This window comes from Parambassis ranga, chromosome 20 (assembly GCF_900634625.1).
Source record: "Parambassis ranga chromosome 20, fParRan2.1, whole genome shotgun sequence".
NCBI classification, from domain to species: domain Eukaryota; kingdom Metazoa; phylum Chordata; class Actinopteri; family Ambassidae; genus Parambassis; species Parambassis ranga.
This window is the reverse complement of record NC_041040.1, coordinates 17,152,840-17,174,286: the sequence shown is the minus strand read 5'-3', so window position 1 is coordinate 17,174,286 and position 21,447 is coordinate 17,152,840.

Sequence of the window (21,447 nt, the reverse complement as noted above, 5' to 3'; positions counted from 1 at the left end):
TCTTATCCGAGTGCAGAGGGGGTGGAATATTTTTTCCGCTGGTTGCTGTGTGTGTAGAAAGTGCGATCCTATCCATTGTTCTCTGTGAATGTGCCGTCTCTCGTCAGTGACCTGATTTGGCACCACCCCTGTCGAAAGGCGCCCTGAACACAAAGGTGGTAATGCTCATGCTTTGGAGGGTCTCTTTGTTAAGCCGGTGGGAGTTTGATTTGCTACGGGGAAGGAAAAAAGGAAGTGTTCCCCCCGGGGGAAGGGGGGGGGGGGGGGGGCTTGTTTTGATTGCCCTTATTGCAAAGCATAAGCTGCAAGCCGAGCCGGGGGGAAACAAAGAGGTCAGGCTGATCAATACACACATTTTTTTACACTGAACATGTTGAATATGCATGGAATACTTCTCCCATCCAGCATCTATTTTCCTTTTTATTTCCCTGTTGAATGATGTGTTTGATGCCTTGGAAGCAGTCCCAAAGGCTTCCAAACCACATGATGTGGAAGTGAGATGTACGGTGAGAGACACCCATATCACTGACACATTCCTTACAGCAGCTCAAGTATCTCATATTGATTAAGTTTAGTGAGATATTTCTCTCATCCATGGCATGATTTTATTAAATGCTTCAGTCTTCATGAAGGCCTGAGGACTTGGAGGAGACTCGAGGAGTGTCGATGAAGATCCTCAATCATCCAGGTCATTTTCATTCAAAGGGGTTGAAGCGAGTGTTCTAGAAGAGGTTTCTCTGCTCCTCCAAGCAGCTTCATCAGTTCTAACTGTTTAGTGGGGAAACATGGTTTATATGTGGTGGAGGACTTCAGTTGGTGGATCTGGGTGGGTCTTGCCCGTGTTGGTCTGACTGACTGTGTCTGGTGTGTCTAACAACTATAAGACTATGACCCCCCTTCACACTGGGGAATGTCAATCCAGCTAGAGTAGGATTGAATCTGGATAGCTTTTAAACTGGATACGTTCAGACCTGTTTTTTAAATCCAGCAATTGCACACATGCGTCCATGCTCAATCCGTGCATCGTAAAAATTCAGACCCCGTTCAGGCAGGTAGGACAGGGTGCACACATGCGTTGTGGGTTTTTTTCTCTGTCTAAAACACATTTTATTCCTTTGTGGCCATGTCAAAAAATAAACTCTGGGCAAATCGTAAATCCCTCTGGGCAAAAAAAAACCCCATAAATCAATCCGGATTTATCTGGATTTGCACTGAAAAAAAACTACCTGGCTAGATCCGGATACAGCCCGAATCCCGCTCTAGCCGGATTGATTACACAAGTTTGAACAGGGTCTACAGGGGGGGCTATGGTGGTGGCACAGGTTGACAGTCCATTGTTCTTGCTGTGAGCATGTGACTTGGAGTGAACTTCCTGGGAATGGATGGAATCACTGCATTGTATGTGGTAGAAAGATGATTTCTGAGGCCACCACCTCTGTTAAGGGAAGGTTCTTCCAGCTTAACATAGATTAGCTTCCTTGACTCCTCTTTCAAACCACCCAGAGATAATAATGGAAATGCCTGGCGCAAATTGTGCAGAAAAAAACAAAGACAATTGACAAATCAATAGTGTTTGATTGTAATAATCGACATAATCGACATGCAGCATCACTTAACAAAACTAATCCGCTCCCTAAGAAACTTGTACACTGTTACAAATGTGGTCAACTCTCAGTGTGAAAAACAAGCCTTGACAAAAAAAGTGCAGACTGTTGTAATTACGAATTCAAGATGAAAACCCCCTTCAGCTGTCTTGTGTCCCAGGAGACGACTTCTCTCTTGGCATTAAAAAAAAAAAAAAAAATAACAATCAACCTGTGGGAACGTTTCAAAATATCACTGGATTTAAAAAGAAAACACCCTTGAGCTCTGGCAGTGCCACGTGCAGCGCACCTTTCATTCTGCGAGTCTTTGTCATTTTCTTATCCTTCTGACTGTGCCTCGGGCTTTTTAATAATTGAATTAATTATATTGACATTGTTGAGTATCCTCCTCTAATTGTAATAGCCTTGCTGAGATGATAAGAGTGTCTGTCAGCCAGAGCCGCTCACCTAGAACCCATCTGGTGTGTCTCTCCGACATGCAGGAAAAAGACAGAAGAGTCCAGCAGTCTTGATAGGAAGCTGAATATAAATGCCTGGTTTATGTACGAACTCGTCGTGACCCGTGTGTAAACAAACAATATCCTGTTTATTATTTCCTATATTTATTCCTTGTGCCAGATATTCACCATCTGCCGCATAGCCCTACACCACCTCCAACACAACAAACACATCAACGGACAACAATCTGTAATCTGCAAACGACGCGCCAACTGTTCTCCTTGCATTCATGAGATACTGTACGAGCCATAACAAGCTACTGTTCTAAACCTTGACACCTTCACTTCTAACATTCAGACTTGTTGTAATTTTTTTTTAAAAAAACTTAACAAAAGACCATTTTATACTCAATGTAACTTTGTAGATTTGCAGAACTCTTCAGAAGGTTTGCTCGGAGTGATTATAATGGAAATATGAAATCATAAAAGCAGAGTAGAAGCCAACACATCTTCACACAAAAGAATAATTGGACTCCTGAAAGAATATATTCAGTCTTTTGGATGAGGAAGTCAGTCAGCAAATAAAGGACGCAGGGGTGATGTCGTTCATGTCCAGTGTTGGACAATGATTTTTTTCACTTTGATTTTCAATCTCTGTTGGGTTTGGAAAAACACATATTTTCAGGGAAACTCGTCCCAACTCCAACACATTTCTCTCTTTTTTTAGCTCCTGCGCCTGTCCAGATAAACAATGACACATCTCATCACTCATCACACACACACATGGTCAGCATCACACATGATCGTACCAATTTTGTGCCCCACATATGACAATAAGGCCCCGTTCACACTGGAGAAAGTCATTCCAGCTAGAGTAGGATTGAGCCCAGACAGCCTTTAAGCTGGATGCGTTCACACCTATTTTCAAATCTGGCTAGCACACAGTTGTGTCCGCACTCAATCCGGCTTCATCCAGCGTGTTTACTGTTCTCCAAACCACTAGGTGGCACCTCGTAATATGGCTAATAATGTGGCAAGCCGTATTCGCTAGCCACATTTGCGTTCACACCTGAGCCACATTTGAGCCAATCCTGCTAGATCCACCTCTCGAGGGTGGATCTAGCCGGCTTGAAATCAAACTGGATTCAGCTGGATTGGAGGTGTTCACACTCGGACTGGATTGATCTGGATGCAGCCAAATCCTGCTTAAGCCACATTTTTTTCCCCAGTGTGAACGGGGCCTAAAGGTCCTAAACACCTGTAGACCTGGTCCCCGCCTTCAGCCTATTATGTGTGATGTTTTAGACACATGGAGATGATTTACAGAGAAGATTCATGGTCTTCAAATCCTGTGGTGATGTTTGAACAAAAAGTTTAAAGTTAAAGTTTAAGTTTTAAAAGTTCAAAACTGCTAGGTTGGAGATTTTGTCAGCAGGAGGTCGCCAACAGGAAGCCGATTAATCCCACTCACTGTAACTTTTAAGCATGACGGACTTGTCTAAACTCACTGCAAACTTCAGACTAGGTGTGTGTTTATCTCCGAATCCACAAGGAAGTCCTGAGTCTAATTCTACTACATACAGGCAGTGGATACAGTTTGGAGTCACCAGCGGGAAGAGATTTAAGGAAAAAAAAATCTCACCTCCTGATACCCTAAATACCTTACAGTTGGGATTGTCTTAGTGCAGAGACGCCGCACGAGTCGACTGCAAAGTGCAGGATTAATGTCAGGCTTTGTTTTATCCTAAAAAGGGCACCAAAGAGAAGAACCGGAGCTAAGCAGGGTGACATTTTACTGTAGGAGCACTCGGCGCCCTCCGCAGGGTACACTAAGAGTACTGAGGACAAACACAGGGACGGCATGTTTTTTTTTATGAATGTGTCGCATTTTGATGCTTGAAAGTGTCTCAAAGCTTTTGCCAACAATTCATGTTTAGTAAGTGCATGCTTGTCATGTGGCAGATGCAGTTCCTGAGGCAGCCACTAGGAGGCCGGCTGTAAAAGAATGTGACTGAGTTCAGACTATGCTGGTAACAATGCACGACTGCAGTTCTTCAAATAGCCCCTTTTGAAGACCTTCATGTTAAACTGTCCAATTTAACAGAAGACTTAAAGAGCACCTCTTTGCTCAGACATGGATTAACTTGAGGTTAGGTGGATACCTAGGGGTGACGATGAGAAGTCCTTCCAACTTTTTTTAGAGTCTATCACCACAAAAAGAAAAAAACCTGCTCCTCAATAATAGTCATGAGACAAAATGAGTGCAGGTATGAAGCAGCAGGAAAATTACATCCATCCACCCTTCCAGTAATTTGATTCCTGAGATTTTATTTGAGATAATTCTGCCACACAATCTGAGCCCAAGGCTGAGAATCATTAATGAGGAACGAATTGGAAATGATCTGATAATTATGAATAATTAATGAACAGCTCCTGAATGACAGGAGATAATGATGAGAGACTGAAAACACTGTATTAATGAATTAACAGGTATTGACTACTGAGGAATATCTCACATTTTATTTCTGATTTGTGCCCATTACTTATAAGGCAGCAGAGACAAGCTGCCAGACCACCAGAGACTCGAACTGAAAGTTCTTAAATAAAAGAATAAACAAACGGCCTCTTCAGACGTGTGTGGTGTAAATGCATTTGTCTAAAATCAGACCTCGTCTAGAGGTTAACGCCTCCGACGGGGGCAGCTGCTTGTTTGTGGGAGACAAAGTGTCAGAGTGCATCATGTCCAAGGTCCTGGGGAGAGGAGATACATCAGACACCCAACTGTAATGGCCTGTAATTAGAGAGCTGATTAGCAGAACTAATGACCCAAGAAATGATCCTTCTCTCATATTTCAGCGCCTTCCGAACAATGCTGGAATGAGAGATAGGGGACAAACAGCATGGCTGGACGACGAGGACGAGGACAGCCCCTTCGCTCGTTAACCTAATTACCAGGTGAATGATTAAAGCTGATGAAGGAGGTGTTTGTTCGGTTTTTTGTTTTATATATTTTGCCTTCGTGACTTATCCTTCCTACGAGTGAGGATGAAGAGCACCAGTTTCCCCTCTCTGTATTCTGCAGAGAGTGCTGCAGGCCGCGGGGTAATAGGTGGCTTGGGGCACATCAGATGGGGAATAACAGTGGTGATTATCTTCTCTACCTCCTTGAAGTAATAGATGAAAGCCTCGCCATCATGTAATAGGCTACTTAAGTCTGTCATGGCGGAAGAAAATTCTTACCCTGTCCCTATTTGCCTGGCTCTTACCCTTCTTTTGTGGTTAAATACGCTTTGTCTGAATGCCCCTGATGAATAGCACAGAGGCCCTTCTTCCTCCTTCTCCCCTGACATGATAATAAAAAACCACACTGCAGATGTGCTTTTAGCTCCCTTTAGGCTATATCCCTGCAATCAAGAGTCATTTAAGATATGACACATCCAGGCGCTAAAGAGCAGTCTGGCCAGGCAGGAATAATCTCACTGTTATCCATACTTTGACATCATTAATGAGGCGGAAGAGAGGGACAAAACCCTGAGGTGAGGTGTATGAGCCAGATAAATGGGCTTGTTTTTGCAAGGAGATCATATAGCTTTCTAGGTGATGATCCTATCGCTTTAGCGGGAGCTGAGATGAGGCTAGTTGTTAGCAGTTAACAATGACACCCTTACTATCTGTGCAGCATTGATCTAAAAAAAAAAGAATGTTATCTTGTTAAAAGCTCACCTCTAATGGCTCCTCATGGCTCAGAGTTGGCTTTTAATTTACATCAAGCACCATGCACTCATATGGTAATCCTACAGCACCTGCATCTTTGCATAATTCTGCATAAAATCCTTATCTTTACCCGAGACATGGAAATGTCCTTTAATGTTCTTATTGGGGAGACAAGCCGAACGTGTCGGAATCAACTTTGCAGAGCAGATAAAACTATCTAAATGCAAATAAACAGCATAATCGTGTCACAATCGATTCAAAGTTTATCACGCCGCGAATGCTGCGGGGCACAGCGTTTTAAATCAGACATCCTTCTTCGCTTGTATGATCACATTCTGTTCTTCCATCATTGTTTTTTTTCACAAAAGACCCACGCTTGGCCAGACATCACTTGTTATCCTTTTATTGACTCAGGCAGTGCTGTAAATGTTAAACTAAAGGAAAATATCCTCGGCAGTAAGTCAAACACTGACACTGCCTGTCTAAAACTCAAATCTTCAGCAAAGTTCGGTGTTGTCTCCTTTTACTGTAGTTAACATTATTACATTAGATTTGGTTGTGTATCAACATAACTCTGGCTGTCAACTGGTAGGGTCCAGGACCTTTCCAGGAACTATACAGGTTCCTCCCCCAAAGCTTTCAATAATTGTAACAAACCTCACACCAGAAAGTTCCACTAAACAGACACCGACTGTAAAACAAATGACACTTCCTTGGAGACAGATATTTTAGGGATGTTCAGAAGAACTTTGGGTCTGAAAAATGATAATAGTTTTCAATCGTACAAAGATTTCCTTCAGTTGGCATAGGCTGCCATGCAGCCAGTCTGCGAGCCATGGATACTTCTAGGCCGAGATCAAATGATGGACACCTCCACATGCAGCTTCTAAATGATCAACATGTGAGGAATATACAAATATTGAAGGGGCGCAACATCACTGATCAAGGGTAAGTATTCAATTTGATGTATGAATGGGAAGGCTGCACTGTTGAAAGACATTACTGCACCATGTCTCTAAATGCCATTTTTTATTGTGTTTTTTTGTGTTTTGTGTATCCATGCATGGCTGGTAATTGAGCCTTGTTTGGGATGAACCATCTTCAATCTGATGTACATGTGGCCAATTGTGAGTCTAACAAAGCTTACTGTCTTTACTGTAATGCATACAAAATGACCCACGAGTTCCTGTGGTGGATAGTGTTGGTAAGGTTGAATCTTTTTACTGACCCTCGAACTAAATTGAACAAATCTTTTTGTGGCCTGGCTGTCACGTGACAAAAGAACGAGCACCCGAGGACGAACGAGTTGTAAACTAATCATTTCTGTTTCCTGTTCTGCCGTCTGAGGTTATGGCTGCTTGCCATGTGGCGAGAGAACGAATCACTGACATGACTCATTGCTCCGGAGTCATATAAAATCTTATTTCATATTGAACGAAACGTTCGCGGCCAACACATCACTGGTGGTGGAAGCTGAAGGATCAAGAATCATTATATCCACAATCACATTGTGAATGAAGGTCTATCAACCACAGTACTTCAGTCTCAGTCTGGGTTCAGTGTAGTATCATGCTAACTAAATCAGCACACTGTTAAAAGGGCTTTGGAAACACAAGACCCACCCAGGATAATGCTGCTTTTGATTCCTCTGATATCTGTAAAAGTACAAACAGCTTAGAGATTGGGTTCATGTTGAACAGCAGCAGCGGTGACTCAGGTCTACTATTCATCTGTTTCATGTGGTGTTGAGGAATGTTCCACACATTGCTGCTTAATTTGTTGCACTGCTACAGAGGGATGTCAGCACTAAGGCACTTTTTTAGGACTAGTTTCTCCAAACTTATGCAGCCTTGCAGTAATGACAGTGCCTCTGAGGCGTTCAGGAAGGAGGTCAGACTCTCAGATGATGCATCAGATTGGAGTCTAAAGACTTTTGTTTTGTTTTTTTTCCAGTGTTGTGCCGAGCTACTGCTCATTTGATAAACAATATTCATGTATATATATTTATATATTTGCTCAGAGGCTCTCTGAAGGGAAACAGGTTTAAAAACACATTACAGCGCGACGCATTCAGACAGCAGGGGGAGAAAAAATAAAGGCACAGATCTGAAATGGAAGAGAAACTAATGAAACTGGCAGCTTGTTTTGTTTTTGTTGCACAGAAAGCTTTTCCCTCACAATGGCTTCCCGCGTGCGACCGAGGGAGCTCATCAGCAAAAAAAAAAAAAAAAGTGAAAGCATTAATTACCTGAATAAAGGCAGCTGGCATTGCACTTTTTAAAAAAATCACCCCCTCTTTCAACCTACGTGTGAGGAAAGAGAAGAGATTTGAAAGCTTGTCGGAGAGGGAGCAATTTTACGTAGCCTATAAAAACCATTATTCTCTTCATAGTTGACGGAATTGCAAGATGATATGATTGAAAGGAGGTAATGGTGCCTCTTTCAACAATAACAGTTCCCAGTTTATTTCGACTAAATTAGGAACACAACAAACAAAACTTCCCTGCTTGCTCGGCTGAGGGGCAATTTTCTGTAGATGCAGAATATATTTATGGATTCTGACTTTTGTCTCTTGATTATAAGAGCTCATGATTGCTACTTCCTGCTTCCTCCGGCTTATAACAACTAGGTAAAATCATCTTCCGTAATAAGTACATCAATGAAACACACTGTGAGTGCTAACAATGTTAAAGTCGTTCCAGCCGGTGGATTTTTCTTACACAAAGAAGGAGAAGACAATAGCATCAACCTCCCACTGCAACTCCCAGACTGTACAGCATGTCGCCGTGTGAAATAAAGCATGCGTCTCAAGCTGCCCGTGCACACTGTGTTGTGTAACACACTCATTACGTGGCCTGGGTTTCAACCAGGCACCTGTAGACGGAGGCATGCTGCTGCAGGTGGAGAAGGGGTGTGAGGGGGGGTGACGAACGTCAGAGGCTAAAAAAAAGGTTCCTAGTCTTAAGAAGTGCATTGAAGAAAGGCGAGGAAATATGTATTCCACACTAAGATTAGGAGTTGTGGTTTGTGCCTTCTTCTCACAGTTTATAGCTAAGGAAAAAATAAATATCCAGAGATCCTTGAGGCTCTTTAAACCACATTTACTGCTGTGGTGGATTTATAAAATGTCCACTGCTGCACGACATGTTGTTTTTTTTATTCCTTGGTTGTGTGTTGTTGTTTCTTTGAACAATCTACACGAAGGGGAAAACTAATGTCACATCCTTGGCTCTTTCCTATTCTTCCAAACATTTAACACAGCAACAACAAGTCTATTACACCCCCCCACCCCCACCCCCACCCTATAATTTTGGGAACAAGTTTTAAAATGTCTTTTTATTTTATAATATTTTTGTTAGAGAATCAACAGATACTTTCAGGAGCAGTTGCTGACCTTTGAAAAGATCACTGGCTATTTATTTTTGGAATATTCTGTGCTCATACAGTAAAAGCCACAAACTTACTGTGTGTGTGTGTGTGTGTGTTGTAGTGCTGTCATTTAACCCTAAATAGTGGACTCAGTGTATCCCACAATGCATCCTGAAAAGTAGGCAATACCTTGATCTAGCCTGCTTTTAATAGTGCAACAGCAATGATGCAAGTTGTGGCGCCAAAAACAGGACATAAGCAGTGTAGCATGGTGTTTGTTTGTTTGTTTGTTTTTTTGTTTTGCCGATTGCCTCATAACATAAACCCCTGTAACCAGACAGTTTGCCAGTGTGGTATGCTGAAAAACAGCTCCACAGCATGATGTTCCCACCCCCAAACTTCACTCCCGGTGTGGTGTTTTTGGGGTTATGTGCGGTGCCTGTTTGACCTCCTAACATGCTGTGTATTATTCAAAGGGTTTTCTGAAGCTTTCCACGAGTGGTCCTTGACTCTTTGACAACTCTTCTGGTTAATTCTTTTCCCTCCTTTATCTGAAGTCTTGTGAGGAGCACCTGGTCATAGCCGGTTTATACTTATAGATTATGGCCCCAACAGTGTTTACTGGATCATTCAGAAGTTTAAAAATCCTTCTGTAACCAACACCATCAGTATGTTTTGCAAGGTCTCGTTACCCTGGGTAATGAGACACATTTTTTTGGCCAGCAGTTGGGATTGAACCAGCTGATATTAAATAATGAGGGGCAGGATAATTTCAAATAATTGATAGATTTCAGCTGCTGTCTTGGCTTTTCATGCCTTTTTTGCACCTCCCTGTTATTATGTGTTCAATACCTTTCCCCATGTGTCATTTCACATTATTACTCATCACTTATTTACATATATGGTTTGATGTCTTTGCATGTGTTCATTACTTGGATTACTACTGACGTTTGGTCAAAAATTACGTTATGTCAATCGCACATGAAAAATGGTTGTGTGGACGTGTTCAAATACTTATTTTACCCATATCAAGAGAGGAAGATATTCCTAATAAGTCATTATTATAGATTATATTATATTATAGACATCCAAACAGGGGCGTGGTCAGCAGCAGCTACTTTGCAAATAGATTTACAATCATCATAACAGAAGTTTCTGGGCATGAACAACCTGTGGGGTATATTTTTAGCTCTGTTCCATTTAGCCTAGCATGTAGCTCTTATGCTGCTGGACTATTTTATCAGTCTAGGTTTCCAGCAGCAACAACAACCATCAAGTCCATTAACCATCTTCTTTGAAGCTCATCAATTATGCAGGCTGCGGAGAGATGTCCATTAACCAAGCGTACTATAGCAGAAGCTGCTATTATAAAGTAATGCTGGTCATTTTCCTATTACACGTACAGGATACACGCACCAGCATAAATCACGTCACAAGCCAACATTAAAGCCTTTTTATCATCTACTGTATGCTTGAACCTATTATGGTGCATTACTGTGGGGAAACAATTAGGATTGTTAAACTCTATTAGCATCAAGGCTGTTATTTGAGACAATGTCTGGTCCATTCTGCTACCTCACTGTGAAAGAGATCACAGCAAACCTGCTGTGTTCAGGTACAGACAGGAAACAGGTAAGTGAGACTGACCTGTAGTGCGTAGGCTACCTTTAGGCAGGGATCAGCGTGGGCATGTAGGGGAGTGGGCAGCTGGGGGTCTCGGCGCGGCTGGAGGAGGTAATGAAACAGGCAGAGCGGTGGAGCGTGGATGTTGACGAAGAACAGTGGGTAAACCCGTGGGCCAGGGGCAGGCGGCTGCAGCAGGGTGACGAGAACAACGGGGGAGTTAAAAACAGATGGACTGCTGAGACACAAGAAAGTGACAAGATATGTGAGACAAACTGTAAATAAAACCAATGTGAACATGGCTGACAGGGACAATGGTTGGTAAAAAAGCTTCAGTGATAGATGAATTAAAAGTACAGAGATGGTAGTTCTTTTATTTTACAGATGAGCTCACTACATACAACAAACCCCATATCATGAGTGGGGAGTCAGGAGTGAGTGGGTGATTCAACAGACATATAATGCTCCCCGTATCTTACAGCATGTAAGATATCATTAGGCTAAGCATGTTCTCCTTCAGTGTGGGCGGGACTTAGCTGTGCTCTCAGTTGTTGTTTATGTCAATTAAGATAGCTTGCTGTGTGCCGTGGCATCAGAGTAGATACAGTAGATCACTTGTCTGTATATGTTTGATGCAATAAACCTGAAATGGATCACCTGATCAGAGAGTTACTAGAAACTAAAATATTAAATACATGAAATACAACATTTCCAGGACAGATAGATATACTTCCTTAGTCTTACCTATAGAAGGTGCAAAGTAGCCTATATATATATATATATATATATATGTATATATATATATATATATATATACACTCAACAAAAATATAAACGCAACACTTTTGTTTTTGCTCCCATGTTTCATGAGATGGACTTGAAGATCTAAACTTCATTCCAGATACACAATATTACCATTCCTCTCAAACATTGTTCACAAATCTGTCTAAATGTGTGATAGTGAGCACTTCTGCTTTGCTGAGATAATCCATCCCACCTCACAGGTGTGCCACATCAAGATGCTGATCTGACATCATGATTAGTGCACAGGTGTACCTCAAACTGCCCACAATAAAAGGCCACCCTGAAATGTGCAGATTTGTCTCACAGCAAAATGCCACAGATGCCACAAGCATTGAGGGAGCGTGCAATTGGCATGCTGACAGCAGGAATGTCAACCAGATCTGTTGCTCGTGCATTGAATGTTCATTTCTCCACCATAAGCCGTCTCCAAAGGAGTTTCAGAGAATATGGCAGTACATCCAACCGGCCTCACAACCGCAGACCACGAGTAACCACACCAGCCCAGGACCTCCACATCCAGCAGGTTCACCTCCGAGATCGTCTGAGACCAGCCACTCAGACAGCTGCTGAAACAATTGGTTTGCATAACCAAACAATTTCTGCACAAACTGTCAGAAACCGTCTCAGGGAAGCTCAACTGCATGCTCGTCGTCCTCATCGGGGTCTTAACCTGACTCCAGATCGTCGCCGTAACAGACTTGAGTGGGCAAATGCTCACATTCGATGGCGTCTAGCACGTTGGAGAGGTGTTCTCTTCACGGATGAATCTCGGTTTACATTGTTCAGGGCAGATGGCAGACAGCATGTGTGGCGTCGTGTGGGTGAGCGCTTTGCTGATGTCAATGTTGTGGATCGAGTGGCCCATGGTGGTGGTGGGGTCATGGTATGGGCAGGCATCTGTTATGGACGAAGAACACAGGTGCATTTTATTGATGGCATTTTGAATGCACAGAGATACCGGGATGAGATCCTGAGGCCCATTGTTGTGCCATACATCCATGAACATCACCTCATGTTTCAGCAAGATAATGCACGGCCCCATGTTGCAAGGATCTGTACACAATTCTTGGAAGCTGAAAATGTCCCAGTTCTTGCATGGCCAGCATACTCACCGGACATGTCACCCATTGAACATGTTTGGGATGTGCTTGACCGGCGTATACGACAGCGTGCACCAGTTCCCACTAATATCCAGCAACTTCGCACAGCCATTGAAGAGGAGTGGACCAACATTCCACAGGCCACAATAGACAATCTGATAAACTCTATGCGAAGAAGATGTGTTGCACTGCATGAGGCAAATGGTGGTCACACCAGATACTGACTGGTTCTGAGTCCCCAGACCGCCAATAAAGCAGAAACAAAATGCACATTTCAGGGTGGCCTTTTATTGTGGGCAGTTTAAGGTACACCTGTGCACTAATCATGATGTCAGATCAGCATCTTGATGTGGCACACCTGTGAGGTGGGATGGATTATCTCAGCAAAGCAGAAGTGCTCACTATCACACATTTAGACAGATTTGTGAACAATGTTTGAGAGGAATGGTAATATTGTGTATCTGGAATGAAGTTTAGATCTTCAAGTCCATCTCATGAAACATGGGAGCAAAAACAAAAGTGTTGCGTTTATATTTTTGTTGAGTGTATATACATATACATACATATGTATGTATTCAGCTTCTGACATCCAAACAAACCTGGTAAACTGTGCTCAGCTACAGCGCAACAGTAACAAGAACAGAAACCAGCAGTGTGACTAAATTTAAAGGATAAATTAATGCTAATTAAGTTCCCCCCCAAAGCCGGAGACTCCCTGATGAGCCAGAGTCACCTTCAGATCAGGCGGCTGCTGTGAAGAACCTAGAATCAAATGAGCATTCAGCACAGGTGAAAAGTCTAACACGGTCTCAAGTGAGCTGGAGGCAGACGGCAGCAGCCTTTAGCGGCAGAGGCCATGTGTCCTCCCAATTCCAGTAATCAAAGCTCTGTAAATTACAATGGCTCTGGAGATAAGCTGTTTTGAAACCTCGCCATGGATCAAATGGGCAATCTTGATTCAAGCCAACTACAAATTAGCCAACCAGTTTCACTTGTTCACTTGTGTGTTTTTTTAACCTCCTCCTCCTCCTCCTCGCAGAGAGAAGCCCAATTTAATTTCACCCCACGTGTACGGAGAGGTTGCTCAGACAGTGTGATCAATTGATAATAAGAATATGGGCCAAGCAGGAAAGAAGTTTCATTATTTTAATTCCTCTAAAGCTGCCCTCAAGCATAAAGTCACATGATTGTATTTGTGGGCAGATGAGAGGATTAGAGTATTGATTACATACATGATTGAATGTAACACCACTTATAATGAAGGCTCCCGGGAATAAATAAAATATATATGAATTCAAAACATGCTGCATGACTTCATCTAGCTGTGTGTGTGTGAGAGAGAGAGAGAGATCAATAAAAACACACACTGTATATTGGTAATTTTGTACTGTACGCTACTAAAGATGATGTAAATGATAACAAAGCAGCAGTAAACATTTTATCCTCCCACTCGTTTTGAGGATGAATCACAATACTGTGTTTTAATGTTTACTGTAACTACAGCCCTGCAGGATAATGAGTGTATTTTTATTTTTCTTTAAATAAAAAAATGATATAATAAACTGGGGAGCTGCATTATTCTCTCTTTTGTTTCCTCAAAATCTCATCAGTGATGTGATGAACAGAGAGAAAGAAAACAATCCAGCAGCAGACTGAGACCCCCCCCCCCCTTTCCTCTTTATTGTCTGAAATGAAAAGTTAACAAAATGTTGCATCAGTGGAAACTCACTTCTGCTCCATTTATGTGAGATTGTATCTTTTGTTTGGTTGGAGGACTGTCAGAGTTTAAATGAGTCAATACAGAGACACAGATCAGTGCTGCTCTGCTCTTTCATCTAAAAGCAAAAGATTTTAAAAAAAACCTAAAGAAAAGCGCATTTTGGGACATTTTGTTTGAATCGTGTTAGGCCCCGTTCACACTGGAGAGAGTCAATCCAGCTAGAGTAGGACGGTCTGGATGACTTTAAAATGGATACGTTCAGACCTTCAAATCTGGCGTGTCCATGCTCAATCCAGCTAAATCTGGCTTGTTTGTTGTCCTCCAAACCGCTAGGTGGCGCCTCGTAATATACAGAGTCCGTTCAGGCTGCGGTAGGACCGCATGGTTTTGTAACGTGTCGCTCGTTCTTTTGTTTTTTTTCCGATTTAAAAAGCAGTTTATTCCTTTGTAGCCCTGTCAAAAATAAAACTTGTTTACATGCAGCTTTTGTGTGCGACCCAGACACTGTCCCCATGAACCTGGAAGTATCACGTCTGGATATCCGGATCTAAATATCCAGAATGACGTTGTTCAGACTCAGAAAACAAATATTCGGATATATTCAGATACGGGCCGAATCCCGCTCTAGCCGGATTGATTTCCCCAGTGTGAACAAGGTCTTATTTAGTGAGGTCCAACACTGATGCTGTGTGCAGACCTCTGAAACAGGTTTCCCTGTTTCTCTGTTCGCTGGGCTGTCCCCCTCTAAGAGAGAAGCACCACCAAGAAACCAAAGGGGTTGGAGGGGGGAATAAAACCAAGAAATTAACTAATGAATCAAAGCTGAATTTTATCGCCTACAGCAGCTCGACTCCACTCCCCAACCTGTCAAGTTGCAGTTTATAGCTGAATCCAAGCCGGACTCTTAATTATATGCACACACTGAATACTTGGAAGGAATTTTATCATTTTTCAAAGATGTTCCCAAGATACAAATACAACAAAAAAAAAGTTTCTGAACATTTGTGCCAAATTTGAGAAATTCAACAAGGACATTTAAAATATTTTCAAGGCAATCTTTACATGTAATATTTTATTGTAATGTTTTATCACATCATCCTTATGTGTCACAGAACAGTTGCCAATTTATTTAAAGTCCTGTTATCATGCACACTAAAACAGAATGGACAAATGTGCAACATATATATTAGGGTCATTCCTGTCGTCCGCCATCAGACTATAACTCATCTGTGACTGTCAGAGCGGTGCTCACTAACTCGGACTAAAGCATCATCACAGGTGCATTTCAAACTTCCCAGTTACATTAACTGTGTTATTATCTTCTCTTTGATCTGCTTCTATGTGCGTGTATGTGTATATAAGAGTTTTTGCTTGTGTATACTGTATTTATTGTTCTTTGATATGCTGCTACTACAACTTAATTTCCCCATGTGGATTAATAAAGTAATTCCTAATTGTAATCGTAATCTTAATGCACTAAATAAACCACTAATTTTACACAAAATGCTGATTCAAAGCAAAGTTTCCCAGACATCTTTAACGGAGAGCACAAAATGACATGATTGACCAATCAGAAATGAGTCATCACCACAGCTGGATTAGCTGAGAGTGTGCTTTCAAGAGAGTGAAGCGAGGCCACTGGACTTATCAGAGTGGTTTTTTTTTTAAGATGTTTGGCTGCTCCTCTGAGCAGCATCATCAGTACTAGAAGCCTTTTTGTTGAAAACACAGAAAGCAGCAGCTAATCTGATGCTGCCGATGCTGAGGATGTTCTATGAGTCTGTGGTGGCCAGTGCCATCATGTATGCTGTTGTCTGCTGGGGCAACAGTCTGAGGGTGAGGGACATCAACAGACTCAACAGAATCATCAGGAAGGCGGCCATGATGTGGGAGAGGACCTGGACTCTCTGGCAGAGGTGTGTAAGAGGAGGATGTTGTCCAACATAAAGACTATACTGGACTGTCCCTCGTACCCGCTCCACACTGTGCTGACCAGCTACAGGAGCTCGTGCAGCAACAGACTTCGACTCCCACAATGCACCAGTGAGAGACACAGGAAGTCATTCCTTGCTCAAAGTAGCAAGAACATGAGTTTTGAAGGACACTGTGGCTTGGCAGCATATTTTTTTAAGTACCTTTCCTGGACCTGAACCTGCAGCTGCCGTTTGAAGGACATTTAGATATATTTATATAAGGGGCTTTTTAAAAAATAGAACCACAGCAAATGAGTCCATGCAATACTCTTATATATATGCACACACTTCACTTATTAATACAGTGCTTAGAAAACGTCCTTCTGTCCACCGGTAACACTAGGCAAGATGGATGCCAACAGAATGAAGAGCACAGATCATTGTCGGCTGAAATCGCTCTCACTTAGCTGAATGACTTTGACACTTCATTCCACCCTGCTGGAGAACAGCCAGTGAACATGGAAGGGAATTAGTAGATGGAAAAGAACCGTCTTTATGTTTTTCCAGACATATCACAATGCATGCGCATACCCTGTGAGAAAAAGGAGATGAACACCAAATGAACACCTCGCAGAAAGAGCTTTCAAGCACTATGTTCTAATCATCATGTCAAAAAGCCACGTTACTCTATTTTGTATGAAATTGCATTGGATTGTCCTGAAATGGCACTGAGGAAAATAAGAGCAAATCTGTGTCTGGGATGCTTTTTCAAACCTGTTTGCTACTGATTCTGGTCTTTACATCACACTGAGATGTATCAAAAAAAGCTTTTTAGGACGCTGTTTTGTGAAGTTCCTAACTGAGTTAGTGATCAGGCCACGCTCAGTTCAGATAGAGGCTGCAGCAGCCCTCAGGCCGTGTGTCAGCATGACATCATACATTAGTGGATGTTTTTGTCTTTACAGTGGGGGATCATCAGCTTTGTAATATTAGAGTACTGGACTTTCCAGTGCTATACACCCTAATGACTCTGCGCCTTATAAAATTAACACTGAAACAAATATGAGAGCTCTTTTCGGGGTAGGGATCTGGAGGGTAAAGTCATCCAGATCTTTCCAAGTACTTTCCATCATTTCAGTGGCACCACATGACCCCTCTCAGCTCCAATTAGGTGCAGAGCCAACTTTCTGAGAATCCCACCCCTGCTCACCTAAGACGTTACGCTCGACGTTCATCAGTTTGCGAAAGTGGTGTTTATCCCTTGGAGAGCCTCCACCATCTTTGTTAATTACCCCCTTGTCTTCGTTTTTACATCTCCTCGAGTGAAGATGAAGAGGGTGAAAGTCTGCACCTTGAAGTGGGCAATTACTCCCCAACATTCTTTCAAGTTTCAACTGCAGTGAGTTCAGGAAGAACAAAGCGTGAAGTGAAAACTGCGGTTAGTTTGTTTTTTTACACCCTTAAACACTCTGAGAGTTTGCCTCTTGCAGGCTATGCTAACAATGCTAATTAAATGCTAAAATGCCCTGTTAATGACATGAAGTGAAGAAATCTGAGGTGTGAGCTAGCAGGTCTGTGAAGCTACATGCTGTTTGCTAACTGCCACCAGCATGCTAACAGGCTCACAATGACAATGACGTTTGCAGTGGCTCAGTGGTATACCAGGGTTGTCCAATAACCGGAAGGTTGGTGGTCCTTCCTAGTCACTGTTGTGTGTCCTTGGGCAAGGCACTTTACCTGCATAGCCTCCAGTGTACTCACTGGTGTATGTCGCTCTTTGCTGGGCTGCCTTGAGCAATTTCCCCATTCTTAATTACAACAATGACAGCATGCTGATGTTTAAGAGGTCAGGACTAACCCAAAGACAACCGCTCATTGCTCTCCCTGGAACCAAGCTGCTACTTTAGCTGCTAATGCTACTGCTAAAACAACTGCTAGTTGTAAGTTGGACATCCAAAAGACATGTTTAGGTTAAAGGTAGAGTAGGAGATTTTGAAAACTCAGTGAGAGTCAGCCAGATTTTGAAAATAAACACATCTCTCTCGGAGTTCACCCCGAAGCCATGCCTCCCAACCAGTCTGTGACTTCGGCCATCGTGCACGTACCTCTCTGATGCGCACAGAGCAGGAAGAGAGTGACAACCGGCCAACTAAATGCGCAGGGTCGCCTTGGAGGATTGGCTGATGTTTTTAGCGTTTTATAGCTTCCACAGATGATTCATATTCTTCGTTTTAAAGCGAAACTGCCAAACTAATCGGTTGCTATCGGATTGTAAAGAGAAGTTACACTAATTTAACAACAAGTGTATCAGAATTAAATCTCCTACCCTACCTTTAATAGTGTTAATATGGTTAGCAAATTTGCTTAATTAATGAGATTCACATTTGCTAGTAAGTTCTAAATGTTTGTTTTGTTAATGTTTTGTTAATGTTTGTACCATGTATAACAGTGATTATTTTGTAACTGCTGAGACTTAAATCACAAACTGTCATTGTGGCGCTAGTAAGACATTTTTCCAAACAAACATTCTTTAGCTAATCCGCAGGACATATTGCTGTACTTAGCCACAACAACATCCACAGAACCAAGCTGTGGATTTGGCTAATGTTACCATGAAATCAGCTGTCGCTTAATCTCGGCACGCTAACATGCTACCAGTGAAGACGCCAGCATGGCATTGGTGAGCTGGTATAATGTTCACCATGCTAACTAAACAAACAGCAAGCTAAAAGTTGATAGAAAACATCATTTTTGAGGTGTTTTTTTCTAATAATGTAGCAATTGTTAACAGGAACTAAGCTAGGATATGCATGGCCAACGGATACAATGCTTACAACATGTTAATTGTCCTAGTTTTAGCATTAGCAGGTTACAGATTGACAGAAATTGCAGTTCTGAACATCTTATCTAATATATATATTCTTAGCTTCATAGCTAACATGCTACCCTGTGTCGGGGTCATGTCACATTCAGGTTCACATCAGCTAAATCAACACGAGGCACAGCTGAGGCGTTTCTACGCTGTTTCTAAGCGTACTTTTACACAATATTGAGCAAATTGAAACGTTGATGGCTCTGAAGGGAAATGTCAGAGAATCAACAATTTATCATAACAATATATCCCTGGGTGAGCATGAATGTTTGCATCATGTTTAATGATGTTTAACCTTCCGGGCTCCTGTTGAGACGTTTCCCTGCTTAACCACAAATGTTAGCGGCATGGTGGAGAGTCTCATTGTGGTTTGATTGATTTTTACACACAAACATTAACCCTAACCTTTGTCAAATATCAAATATAATAGCTGTTACTCTGGGCCTCGGCTTCACACCGCGAGTCCACCTGTGTCTTATAATTGCCTGTTGAAAAGGGGGAGGAAAATATGCAGAATAATTAATTGATAAGTGAAACAGATTCAGCCGATGTCACATAGAACAGCGCACAGCTCTCGATGTAATTATTCTTACACATTTGCTTTCTGTCATAGCTCTTTGAACACTCCCTCAACAGCCAGCTATAACTGCAGCATGATTATAAAAATCATTTCTGTATTATCAGTACAGCTACCTCCGTGTATTTTCTTAAATATCAATACTCACTCTCTCTTTTGACCCTAGCGGTTATATTAAGCTCCAGTGTTGTGATTTTCTACGTCATGTTAATCATAGTAGAGGAGCAGGCTTCTAATGCACTGAGAGGCATCATCTCTGAAAACCTTAAACTTCTGTGAAAATAGTTTGACATTTCAGGAAGTAATGAATGAAGTAATGAAATAATGAAACCTACTGTGGCTTTACTTTATAACTAGGTGTCTTTTTTATACAAATTTCACAAATGTCAAAAAAAATATATAAGCTTTCAAGCTTGGGAGGCAGAAACAGGTAATGCTAAACTGGCTGATGTCAACATCTTCACAACCTGGTGTTAAAATCCATCCATCCATTAATCCATCCATCCATCCATTAATCCATCCATCCATCCATTAATCCATCCATTAATCCATCCATCCATCCATCCATCCATCCATCCATTTATCCATCCATCCATCCATCCATCCATCCATCCATCCATCATCTATCCATCCATCAATCATCCATCCATCCATCCATTAATCCATCCATCCATCCATCACAGGTCCACATAGAGACAGACAACCACACAACACTCACACCTACGGGTGATTCAGTCACTAATTAACCTAACAAGCACGTCTTTAGAATGTGGGAGGAAGCTGGAGCACCAGGAGAAAACCCATGCAGGCACAGGGAGAAGCTGCAAATGATCTGAGGAATGAGCAAAGCTTCTTTTGTTTTTGTCTCATGGCCTAACTATTGTAGCCAGCCTCTAGTGGCCTCTGGAGGCGCTACACTTTTGCATTAACTTTATTAGCTTGAGCTGGACAAATGATTATGATATCAACTTCTAACACAGATAAGTCCTCTTCAAAAAGACTGCCATGAAGATTGTGTATCTTTGTATGCTAAGGTAGTTAGCATCATACACATTTTTTTTCACTGGCATATGGATTTATGGAAGAGAGAGTGGGAGTAACAATTTAATATCTTGGCGGAGGGGAGAATAGCGTTGGCTTATATGTTTTATGTGCAGTGCCCTCAAAATAAAGCCATCCTTACTGACGTGTCACCACTTCCACCATCCTTGTAGAGCTAGGGTTAGGGAGTTAGCCCTGGAGGAAACTTCTTTGGTCTGGGTGATACCGCTCTCCCTTGTGTTAAGATAAGATAAGATAAGATAAAACTTTATTAATCCCGAAGGAAATTCTTGTGCCAGAGGTATCAAGTCACAATAAATGCAGTTAAGTACAGAGTATAAGTATAAGTGTCACTATAATCCAAAATTAGAGTACAGTACGCAGTATGAGCACAATATATGATACATTGAGCACAATATACGATACATTCCCCGACCACGGTCAGGAAATGCAGCAGGAACTAACACTAATGTTATTTAGCTAACTGATGACTGATGATGACGGTATGTCAGTTCTGACTACGGTCTCTGGGTACACCTCTCTGCACTCTGTATGACACACAGCGGAGCGCCACCTTAACTCAGCGCAGTCAGTGTGTATGTGTGTAGACACACACACAGACACACACACGCTCTGACTGCACTGAGTTAAGGTGGCGCTCGTGCTGCCGGAC